The sequence below is a fragment of the Sander vitreus genome, chromosome 21 (assembly GCF_031162955.1).
Source record: "Sander vitreus isolate 19-12246 chromosome 21, sanVit1, whole genome shotgun sequence".
Classification (NCBI taxonomy): Eukaryota; Metazoa; Chordata; class Actinopteri; order Perciformes; family Percidae; genus Sander; species Sander vitreus.
In genome coordinates, this window is record NC_135875.1 from 7,422,985 (window position 1) to 7,435,026 (window position 12,042).

Sequence of the window (12,042 nt, forward strand, 5' to 3'; positions counted from 1 at the left end):
CCATTCAAATGCATTGTTGAGAGAAAACTAATGAATTATTGTGCATTTTACTTTGCTACATTCATAGATGATGAATGGTTCAGTGAGTGAATCCGTTTTGTAATGGAATGCAATTCTTTTCCAACAGTTTGTGCTTTAATTGCTTTCCTAAATTGCTTTTCTTCATTCATCATTGTTCATCATGTAATGAAATGTGCTGTCTAATCAATTAATTATCCTGTGTAATTATTTATTAAAGCTTGATTGCATTTCCTCAGCAACTCTGAAGAAACACACTTGTCACGCAACTGAGGAGAAATAGTTATTAGCTATTGAAAGAGAATATTACCATGTGTGGAAATGAATTAATTGAAGGAATTATGCAAATGACATGTTGAAATTTCACTTCACACATCAGTTAAGTATCTATCTATCTATCTATCTATCTATGTAAAGCAAAATACATTTGACCACACAAATGTAAGGAATATTCACATATTTACAAACTACTTTAATTTATAGAAATATAATTATTCAAAGTGTTTCTCAAATTATCATAACTGAAAATATAAGACAGTGTTATTGCTGTGTTTACAAACATTAACTGATGTAAACAAACACTGAACAGCGTTAGAAAATATTCATAACAATTAAGTTGCTGTCTGGCGCTTGAGTCCCTGTTCTGTCAATTATTTTGGGAGAGATTGGAATTTATTTGGTGGGGCAAAGCTTTTGTTCACACTTGCACTTGCACACCAGGGCGATCAAACCTGTTAAACCTGAAGACACACCTGCTCTGTTCATGTGAGCTGAGGTTAACATAAGGACCGACACCCTGTTGTTCATAACAGCATGTGAGTGTCTGGAAAGGTGAAGGTGTGTGTTCACTACTCTCCCTTAAGAAAAAGTCTACACTACAAAAAGAAAAGACTCAAACGGACAGAGAGGCAACGCTAAAAGCCAAAAGGTAAGCTCGTTACTCGCTTTCTCTACTCTTAATGGCCATATAGCATTTCCTTTTCTAGTCGCTTTCATGGCCGAGAAGGCTGATGGAATTTCATTACTTATGATTGAAAACCAATGGAGTTTTGAAAGCAGAATGAGATGGAAAGGTGCACTCAAAATGCCAGTATACTCTCCAGATGCCAGCAATCTAATTTACTGTCAGTGGTAATAAATGTGGAGCCACCGGATGGCACAGATAAGATGTTATTTCGCCATCAGGGTTATCACTTAATATCTGATAATGGCTGTGGGGAGCAATTGTATCCGACAGTTAAAACAGGGGGCCTCAACTCCTGGCACGAGAAATGATCATCAGTGTGGAAGAATTGTTCATCTGTCAAATCAATGTGACTTCACTCAATATAGTTTTCATAAAGGGAGTTAAGTTTAGGCCGCAGTGTTAATGATTCACACTTGGACGATGACTTTTTCTTTAATGAAGCTGAACAGTTATGCATATCATATGTTCTGTTCTTATTTAAAAGGACTAATACATATGGTAAAGATATCTTCATCAAACAGATTCAGAAGGGTACAGTGGCCTGTCTAATTGAATTGATTTCACATTTAGATTGTGCATTACTCTTCGATTATTCAACGTCCTCTATGTTTTAAGGAAGTGTTTAAAGCAGGAATGTAACCTGCGTCAATTAAAACATTCCTATAACCAAAGACAGCTAAACAAAAAGCCTAGCAAGTCAATGAACAAATGTTGACTCATAGATTTCACTGATATAGTCAGAGCTGCAAAGGCTCAACAAACAAAACAAAATCACAGCATTATGACATTTTGGACACGGGATGTCGTTATTGTAAACAAAAGCCTGTATTGTGAAGGCTGAGAGCATGGAAGTTGATACATAATGTAGTTCATAAATTCAGCTATAGTTAAACTGTGGCACACACACACACACACACACAATTACATGTATGCCATTTCTTCACAGATCTGACCTGTCTATCCTCAAGCCATTATACTCCACTTGCTCTTTGTTAAAAAATAAATTTAAAAAAACCAAGCATCATGGGAAAAGGTGGGAGCGAGATATGGGACGATGGAGAGCTGGTGGACACGGTGCAAACTCAGCCTAAGAAACAGGAGGAGACAAAGACTAAAAGCTCAGGGAAAAGCTGTCCCAAGTGCTGCTTGCAGACGAAGAACTGTCTGATGAGCCCAGAGTGTGGCAGGGCCCTTCAGATCTCCAGCGTCATCGCCATGTGTGGAATGTGCATCCGCATGTTCATATGTAAGTCTCAACCTCAGAGGCAAGCTGTGAAAAATGCTTGTTAACACTTTATATTATCCATCACCAAAAAATGAGTTAACTGAACTTTAGTTAATAGTTGCTTAACTGTTAACAAACAATGACATGATAATTAATTATCCTAACTATTAGTAAAGCTATAATGTATAGTTTATTGTTGCACACATAACATTTCATATATTAAATTAAATATTTCTCAATGATTACCATATGATTTTACTTCAACACATATGTGTAACCCGGCGATCGACATTGCTTGAATTGCTATTATAAAGTAACAACTGTTACTGTTAATACCTTGTTAATGGTTAATAAATACTTTGTTAAGCATCTTTAACCATTATTTCGGTTATTTAGACAGCTATTATCAGTGCACAAATAATCAACTTTTTGTAGATCACTAAAAAGATTTAATGGATCCAAAGACATGTTACTTGATGCTTTATAAACGTTTTTTGTATTACACTGAACTAATGATAAAATTACTATTACTATTACTTAGGGGTGTGACGAGACACTCAGCTCATGAGAGGAGACACGAGATTGGGTTCATGAGAACGAGATGAGATGAGATTTTAACACTATTTTAAAGAAAACTTCAGAAATATGACTGGAAAAATAGTCTTTCCTCAGAGAACCAAGGTTACAACATAACCAAGCGTTTCATTGCAGCAGTATACAAGGGACTAGGCTGCTCTTGTGATTGATTTATGACCATTTTAAGACTAACGGAGAACAGAACATTTTTCTTTGTTTATTATCATTAAAAGTAAAGTTAGGTTTTGCTTTCTGCTTCCGACTCATTTAAAAAAAGACAGCGAGAGAGAGCGATCTGTGCGAGTCAGTGCCACACTGAACTGCACGCTGCTGTGTGTGTGTGTGTGTGTGTGTGTGTGTGTGTGTGTGTGTGTGTGTGTGTCAAAGGGGTACTGGGGACAATAGGAAATATGAGAGAGAGAGAGATAGAGAGAGAGAGAGAGAGAGAGAGAGAGCGCGGCCATACCCTTTAACGTTCTAACGCTGGGTTTTACAATTGTACAATTGCAACTCCGCTACCTCTCTGCAAAAGTGAACTCAGAGTCAACTTTGGCGAACGGGCGGGGGATCTTCTATGCTAATTTAGAGGTCCAAGCCAGACTCATCTTCAAAACCAGCTGTATTATAAGACCAACCAGGTCAGACTTCATCTACTGGTGGCTGCTCTGCACTTGTGACCGATATCGCAAGACAATTTTTACCTCTACGAGAAGTCTCATCCCATCTCATCCCAATTAGCAAACATTATAAATCATCATCGCATTGTTTGTTAACAGTACAATAACTTAACTAAAGTTTAAATAACTAACAATTTACCATTTATTAATGATGTTTTGTCTTTGTTTTTTTTATAAATTGTTACCAAATACTTCTATAACTGCTTGGCAAAGATCATTAGTTCTGAAGACTGACAAAAGGGAAACTAATTTCCAGCTGAGATGAGTCTGAATTTATGCAAACACAAATATATAACCCTGACATTTAAAAGGTAAATATAGGTGTCTTTCCATCTGTGTAGATATACTGAAATTAAAATTCCACCAAAGTTGAAATTATCCTTTCCACAAAAAAATCTTAATGTTGATTTCCAATTAGTTATATTATTATTGTGTTATTTTTTTTTTAATTACAGAACCTAACCATGGACTTCAGGAGCAGCATTTTCCAGGCTGCGCTGATTCTCAGCAACCCCTAGCACCCTTCATGAGAGTCATGCCATATGGGTTTCTACTAATCTGAGATGAAATCCTGTCCCTTTAGCTCAATTTCATCAGCTGAAGTTCTCTTCATTCTCTGTCCACAAGTTATTTATTTAACAAATTCACTGCCTGTATATAAAACAAACTAGAAAGACAATCATTATGAATGAATGGATGGATGGATGTCACTTTGATCTGCATGTCTTTATGAACGTTTTCTTTGGATGCTTTCTGATTGATCAAAATGCTACAGTATTTACTCAGTGCAGATGTTTACATTTATATTTATAGTTGAGCAGTTTTTAATAATAATAATATATATTATGATGTAGCGCTGATGTGTGGAGAGAAATATATATATATATATATATATATATATATATATATATATATATATATATATATATACAGTGTAACCTCAACATCCTATCTTAAAATATGAGTAAGTGACCAGATGGTTGGGGGGGGACTGTGACACATTGGAACTAATGGAAAACGTTTAATAAAGCTTTCACTGACAACAAGGACAAAAGTGTACTCCATTTGATGCCACTAATGATAGAGACCTGGAGTTAATTAAAAACCGTTGACGAGCATGATGTAACTATATGACATCCTTTGCTGTCAACATCCTCGCCTGAGGTTATTTGGGAAAGTTGCTCAGTGCAAACACAGTAAGTAGCTAACAAAGAATGTACTCAATTATGTCCAAACTGATTTCACAAGAAGATAACATGGCTGCCTCTTTTGTGTGTCTTTTTTCATCATACAAAAATGATACACTGAGGGACAAATGCAAGAAAATCAGGACCAAATTCATACAAGGCATTTGGTCACCCTACAGATGAGCGCCAGCAGTGAGTCTAAGGTTCCAAGGCTTTAAACAAGTTTCACGTGTCGTCCAGAGGTGCGTGGGTGGGTAGACAGCAGAGGTCGAGCCATTGTGGGGAAACGTAGTATATGATGGAAAGATAGGTCTTGTGCCTAGAAATTTGAAAGAAATTCTCATGCTGCTCAAATAAGTACAGAGATCTTCAACGCACATGCAATTCTGTGTTGAGCCATGTAGAGCAATGAGCAAGATTGTTAGGAATGTTTTCTTATATTTCAGATGCAGGGAAAAGGCATCTGCCCTCTGACCCTGAGGGCAAAACAAAACTGTACTAGAATTGCTGCCTTGTGGTTGTATGACTCCGCCAACCAGTCAAGCTGCAGTTTACATCCATGTCTGTCTAGACTCATATTGTATATGTAGGTAAGACTTTGAGGGAATTTTATAAAAATGTATTAAGTGTAATTGGTGAAATGGAAGTTATCACTATATTGACCTGTATTCCAATGGAAATTTCCCAGTGAGAAACATGCTGTCTTCACTTAGAGACTATTTTTACAGAAAAGTACAGAGGACTGATAGAGTGACGACAATCACCAGAAGTTCAATATCAGCAAAACCAGTAAACTTGAGGTGGCCTACTAGAGGAACAGGCTAACACACAAAATTGTAGTCTTGACAGTAGACAATGCTTCGAATAGGTATTGTGGATGCTTCACACACATCTTCAAGCTGGCAGCACAGAAGATGTGTACAATCACCACAGTTTCGCGGTGGGCACCCAAGATTAGGGTCACTAAGTCAGTATCCGACCAAATGTCTCACCTGCTGTTCCTGAGTTTTGGTGTTGAATAATGACCAGAAAGGTGTTCTTGAAGAACATTATGAGTCACGCAGAGAAGTTAACCTTTGCCCTTTTGGATTTAAAATGTTATCACTTCATCATTTTATCTTATTAGACATTAGTTTGAAATGTTGTCATAATTAGCGTTTAAATTCTTGAGTTATGGCCCAAAATGTGTTTAATGAATTCACAGTGACATTAACCTTTGTCCCCCACAATCTAATCCATTCATCCTTGAGTTCAAGTGGGTGTTTGTGCCAAATTTGAAGAAATTCCATCAAGGCGTTCCTTTGATATCAAGTTCATGAGAATGGGAGATGGACGAACCGACGGACAAACTGAAAACATCATGCCTCTGGCCACAGTCATCGCCGGCGCAGAGGCATAAAAATTCCCCGGCATCTAAATTTAGAGCTGGGCAATATATCAATATTATATCGATATAGTGATATGAGACTAGATATCATCTTAAGTTTTGGATATCGTAATATCGTAATATGGCATAAGTGTTGTCTTTTCCTGGTTTTAAAGGCTGCATTACAGTAAAGTTATGCTATTTTCTGAACTTACCATTATCATTATATCCACATTACTGATGATTATTTATAAAAAAATGTCATTGTGTAAATATTTTGTGAAAGCACCAACAGTCAACACTACAATATCGTTGCGGTATCGATATCTATGTATTTGGTAAAAAATATCGTGATATTTGATTTTCTCCATATCGCGCAGACCTATCTAAATTGCTCATTTGCATTTGAGGATGCATTGTTCAGGTGCAACAAAAACACCCCATGCTGTAGTTTGGTCCATTACTGAGAAGAATTTCTGCGTTTATTTTAGTTCGGACTCAGAGACATCAGAAGGCTTGCGCTGCTTGCCCTGATATTTATTGTTTGGCCATAGTACAGTTCAGAGGTGCGGGAACCCTGTTGGCAAACTGCGATGACAATACAATGATAGCTTATAAATAAACTTAGCACAAAAAGTAAGGAAATTTGTGTTTGGTAGATTATTTCTCTGTTGTAACAATACTTTTTGGCAATAAATCTTGTTTAGTTCCCTTTCAAATGGTGCCCCATTTGTAAGAAACATGCATTTGTGGGATGAGCAGCAGTGCTGAGTATGTGGGTTCCATTAAAAATTTGCCAAATCTTCTCTGCCAATGCCAAACAGCTTATTCTGCCATTGACTTGTTTGGTGGATTGGATGATTGAAGTTTGAAGAAACAAGACATAATGGCAATTTAACAATTTATTCATTTCACAAACAGGATCCTCAGTAGTGTGTGGAAGAACCATACACAGCCACAACAGCTTGGCACCTCCTCCTCATGCTGGTCACCAGCCTGGTCACACACTGCTGTGGGAAGACATCCCATTCTTCAACCAGCATTTGTTGTAAGTCAACCAACGTGGTTGTGTTGGTCACTCTGGCACGAACAGCACGCCCAAGCTGATCCCACAAGTGTTCAATGGGGTTGAGGTCAGGACTGCTGGCAGGCCATTCCATCCTCTCCACTCCCACGTTCTGGAGGTAGTCTCTGACAAACCCCGCCCTGTGGGGGCGAGCGTTGTCATCTTGGAGGATAGAGTTCGGTTCCAGACTGTGGAGATGGCAGAATAAGCTGTTTGGCATTGGCAGAGAAGATTTGGCAAATATTTCATGGCCGCAACCCACATACTCAGTGCTGCTGCTCATCCCACAAATGCATGTTCCTTACAAATGGGGCACCATTTGAAAGGGAACTAAACAGGCTTTCCAACAGTATAAGATTTATTGCCAAAAACCATTGTTACCACAGAGAAATAATCTACCAAACACAAATTCCAAATTGTAGCTAAGTTTATCTCTGGTTGTTGTTTCTGTTCCACAACATTTGTTATGTCATGTTTGGAGTGTGGGATGAAGAGAGGGATCATTTTAGTAATTATTGTATCAGCTCTACATCCACAAACAAGAGAGATTTTCACCGAGGTGGAACAGCTGATCCACTTGTGCCTCTGTTTACCAGTGTCTACGGCTGGCTCCGAAAGGTCTTTCTCAGCTCTTCGCCGCCTGAAAACCTGGCTCCGTATCACTATCACTCAGAGTAGACTTTCACACATGGCACTGCTTCACGTCCACAAAGACATTTTGGATGATCTGGATATTCGGGGTCTCATGGCAGAGTTTATCAGCCGAACTCCAGAGCGCAAATCTACGTTTGGTGTACCGAAATCATCGTAAGGTAGCGACACGGGGTCTTACATCTCTGCGTCTTTTTCCTGCCGCCGTGCAGGCCTAGATGGTAGCCTAGTATGATTGTGATTTATGTATGCCTATTATGAAGAAACAAACTTTTTAGAATTTGTCACTTACTGTCGGAAAAGAAAGATTTTGCATAGTCTGTTACTTTGTGGCACTTAGGCCTTTTTTTGGCCATTATGCAGTTTATGAACACCTAATCTACTTGTGGTTGTTTTAAAATAAAAACAACCACCCCCCGCCAGCACCCCCTGCCGAAAATGACTTCCCACGCATCTGGTACACTTTGTTTTTGTAGTTTTCCATATGGGATAAAACTACCACCTGCAAACTCTAAAATAATACATTTCTTTTCATATGGTAACACAAAGGTCAGAAAATCTTACATTTCTTACTTTGTAGGGCAGCTTGGCTTGCCCTTTCCAGTCGACAGCTGAAGCAGGCACTATCAAATAATCTTGTCATAGATAAGCAAGCAGGAAAGTGAGTTTCGGAAATATAAAAAAATAATTTTCTAGGTCTGTCTCGGCTGTCTATGTTCTTCAGGGACTCCCTGGGGGGTAGCAGTGACATTTCGAAAACGACCCAGTGGGTAGCGCCTGACTAGGAACTCCAGAGTGCTAGATAATAATGCTTTGATCATCTTGTACTTTCTCAGTTATGCCTCGCATGCAAACTTCAATACCGCTCTAGACATGGAGTCTTACAGACCAACTAGAGTAGAACTGCTTCATTCTGATGTTTGACTCAGTGGCTTTAAATACTCCTGCAATAGATATTTTCTCATCAGAGCGCAGAGACACAACTAAAGAGCCCACAACATACATTTTTGGTAATTTTCAATCGTTGTAATGTTGAGGTTCAAACCCAGGGGACAAGTATGGAGTCTTTGAGCACCTTTGATTTCTGAGAATGATGTATCAGTCGTCTATCTTCCTCTTTTGCTTTTAATTTTGTGTTTTATTATTTCTATCCTCTCTGCATTTCTCTACTCCCTGCCGCTGATTCTAGTGTGCCACTGTGTCAGTTTAGGCATCACAATACAGGGGTGACATTTCAAGCAGACAGATTAGGGCCTCTCTCCAATTAATTTTGCTTTCCTCTCCCTGTTAAATACACAATCAACCAAAGGCAAAATGTCAGTGAAACAAACGAGGAGCCGCCATTTGGCTGACAATTACCGCCCAGCACCTCAGAAATGCCAATATGTTAAAGTGGGAACAGTGTGTGAGTTGAATAGGGACAAACGGCAATCTTTGAGGAGCCTTGTTGCAGCAGCACTGAAACAGGCACGTCTGTGGTTACCCGCTATTCATATATAATGTTATGACAGGTAACATGTTGGTGGAAAGTGGTGTCAAATGTTAGGGTTGGAATAGATATTTAACATATACACTAAAATCTTCTTTAACCCATAATATTTGTAGTGACCATCGGGGGAAGGGAAGGGAACGGATGAGATGATTTATACTTTATATTAAGTACACATACTTTACTAATTATTTTACAGCAGCAGTAATTAGTTAACCCTTATATTGATTTATGTTACTCACTTCAGCTTGGTCAAAAGGTGCCTTCCAAAAACTCCAAAGCCTCCGCAGACAGATCGCAGAGGAAGAAAATGAGACTTTGTGGTTTAACAAGCAGCCAGCCTACAGTTTGGAGCTATTCAATGACCATCGCCAGCTAGCTTAGCGCCAATGGTCGCATGCAGCACTACAAAAAGGTTATGTCTAGACGTAAGCTTAGATTTGCAACAAAAAAAACTTGCGAGACTCACCTGACGACCTATCCTTCAATCCATCGTCATCAATGCCTAACCTCAGCGAACAAATGGACCGCTCCCGATATATCAAAATAAATGTAGTGTTACTGGGATTAGTAAAGGTAATGTAAATAAGACACCACCTGTTCCTGAAAAAGGATTCAAATGACTGTAACCTGTTACTCAGTAACGCATTAATGTCCAACACAACCTCGTTCTCTCAAACTGCTGCAGGTCAAATGTTCAACAGTCAACAGGCAAACTGAAAAATGCATACATTACATGCAAATCATTTAGGCTTGCCAATTTGCTGAATACTGAATGAAATCAAGCTGCCAATGTTGGGGGAGGGAAGGAAAGGGGTCTGGTCTTTGTGTGCATATTATTGTAGTGTTGCCCACAGTTGCCCTTTTGTGGGGGAGCATGGACTATGTTGAAGGAGAACCAAATCTACTTTAACAAGCACAAACCTACATTGAGGTTGCGCAGGATTTCAAGCTGCTCCCGTTGTGAACATGCTCCGGCCCTCACCTATGTTGCCAGGTCCATCTGTTGCTTCCGCTCTGAGCTATTCACATCTCTCCACCACATACCTCATAAGGCTAATGTGTGCCAAACGTGTGTACAGCGCACCCACCTGCCTCTCCCGAGGGAGACAAGGTAAGAATGGACGAAACTAAGTCAGGTGGGTTGCTAGCAGGCTACATCCTGTTTGTCAGGGTGGAGAAACAAAAATTCTCCTTGCTCTTCCAAGTCATTTTAATCGCCTTCTTTTGCCAAGATGCACAGCCTGCCCGGCCTGTGATTGACTTGGACCACAGCCAGCTTCAATACAATTTGTTGCATAAATGCTAAATCGATGGGTCATTACACTAATGAAATGACATGACAGAGGGACATGATACTGCAGTAAAATCAAGGTTCTTCATAGCTTCTGGCCATGGTTGGGTGCCAAGATTCTGAAATGTTTAAGAAATGCTAAATCAGTGAAATTCTTGGAAGTTGATGGTGAAAATGGCCTTGAATCCAGCTTGTGGCAATTTCATTGTCACTTTATGCATAATATGTCTCCTCACATTGCACACACAACAACTAAACCAACTGACTGATTCCTGGTTCGCCTTCCCATGAAAGCCCATATTAACATCTGTTATCACAGTTGAGAAATACCAAATCACTCCACACTTATGGACTAGGGAAAGAACACAGATTATATGATATGAAGGGTATTTTCATAGTTATTCCAACTAAGGAAGAGTAAAACCCTTGGGCATCTTGGAAGTATAATCTGCCCGCCCATTTAAAAATGTCTGAACTCCTAATTCATCCTACAGTCACAATTCACATCCTCCCAGGAACCTTGAAGAATCGCTCAGACTCCTTTTTTTTCTTTTAACTTGAACATTTTTCTCTGTATTCCCTTTACTACCACCATGAAGATGAAAAAAGAAGAAAAAATGATACAAAATGTGTACAGTAAGCACTGGTGTTTGTGTATGTTGTAGAGAGGACCAGAGAGGGGGAGATGAGAGAGAGAGAGAGACTGTGACCGAGAAAGAGAACGAGACGGAGAAAGAGATGAGATTTGTGATCTCATCTGTTCACCCAGGGCGTCTCTCCAGAGCGGCCTTTTACCTTCGTCAATCATCTCCATGGAGGCATCTTAAAACTTAGATGGATGGGGAGCTCTGATGCATTTCAAATAATGCCTGTAATACAGAGAGATTGTGGACGGAAGCTGCTCACCTTGTGTTGGGCCTGATTACAGGACAAAATAACACTTGTCTCTTGATTAAAGCTGGAGTGTGGAACTTTTACATATCAATGAACGTCTGTTACATTCAAGCCATTGCCCAACAATTTGACACAATACTGATTAAGCCTATCAACGCCAGTGAAAGCTCTCTATTTTTCAGTACCCAGTATCGGAGTATTGGTGTCTGGTGTCTGTGGCGACATTCCCACACTGGCACACTGTAACTATGCAAATACAGCTTGTACAGCAAATACAATTTGTTCTCCAAAAGAATGTTCACAAAGTACCAGTATTTCCTGTATTACCTTGACAGACTACAGCGATGCACATTTATTAATTAATTTATTTATTTCTTCTTCAGCTTTAAGCAACCGGTAGCACTACTGGCTATTGGGAACCACTGGTGGAAGAAGTATTCAGATCTTTTTCTTAAGTAAAAGTAATGATACAACAGTGTAGAAATACAAGTAAAAGGCCTGCATTGAAAATCTTACTTAAGTAAAAGAAATAAAGCATTAGAAGAAGTGAAAGTATTTGCAGAATGGCCCATTTCAGAATAATTATGTTAGTGATGCATTAATGTGTATATCACTTTGATGTTTTAGCTTGT

General features: G+C 39.1%; 1 long non-coding RNA gene across 1 annotated transcript; it reads left to right on the forward strand.

Annotated features, from left to right (window-relative positions):
* Positions 1–810: 810 nt before the first annotated feature.
* LOC144536583 (uncharacterized) lies at positions 811–4,517 on the forward strand. Its single transcript, XR_013503762.1, has 3 exons — positions 811–946; positions 1,932–2,231; positions 3,919–4,517. It is a non-coding gene; the product is annotated as an uncharacterized LOC144536583 (long non-coding RNA).
* Positions 4,518–12,042: the final 7,525 nt, after the last annotated feature.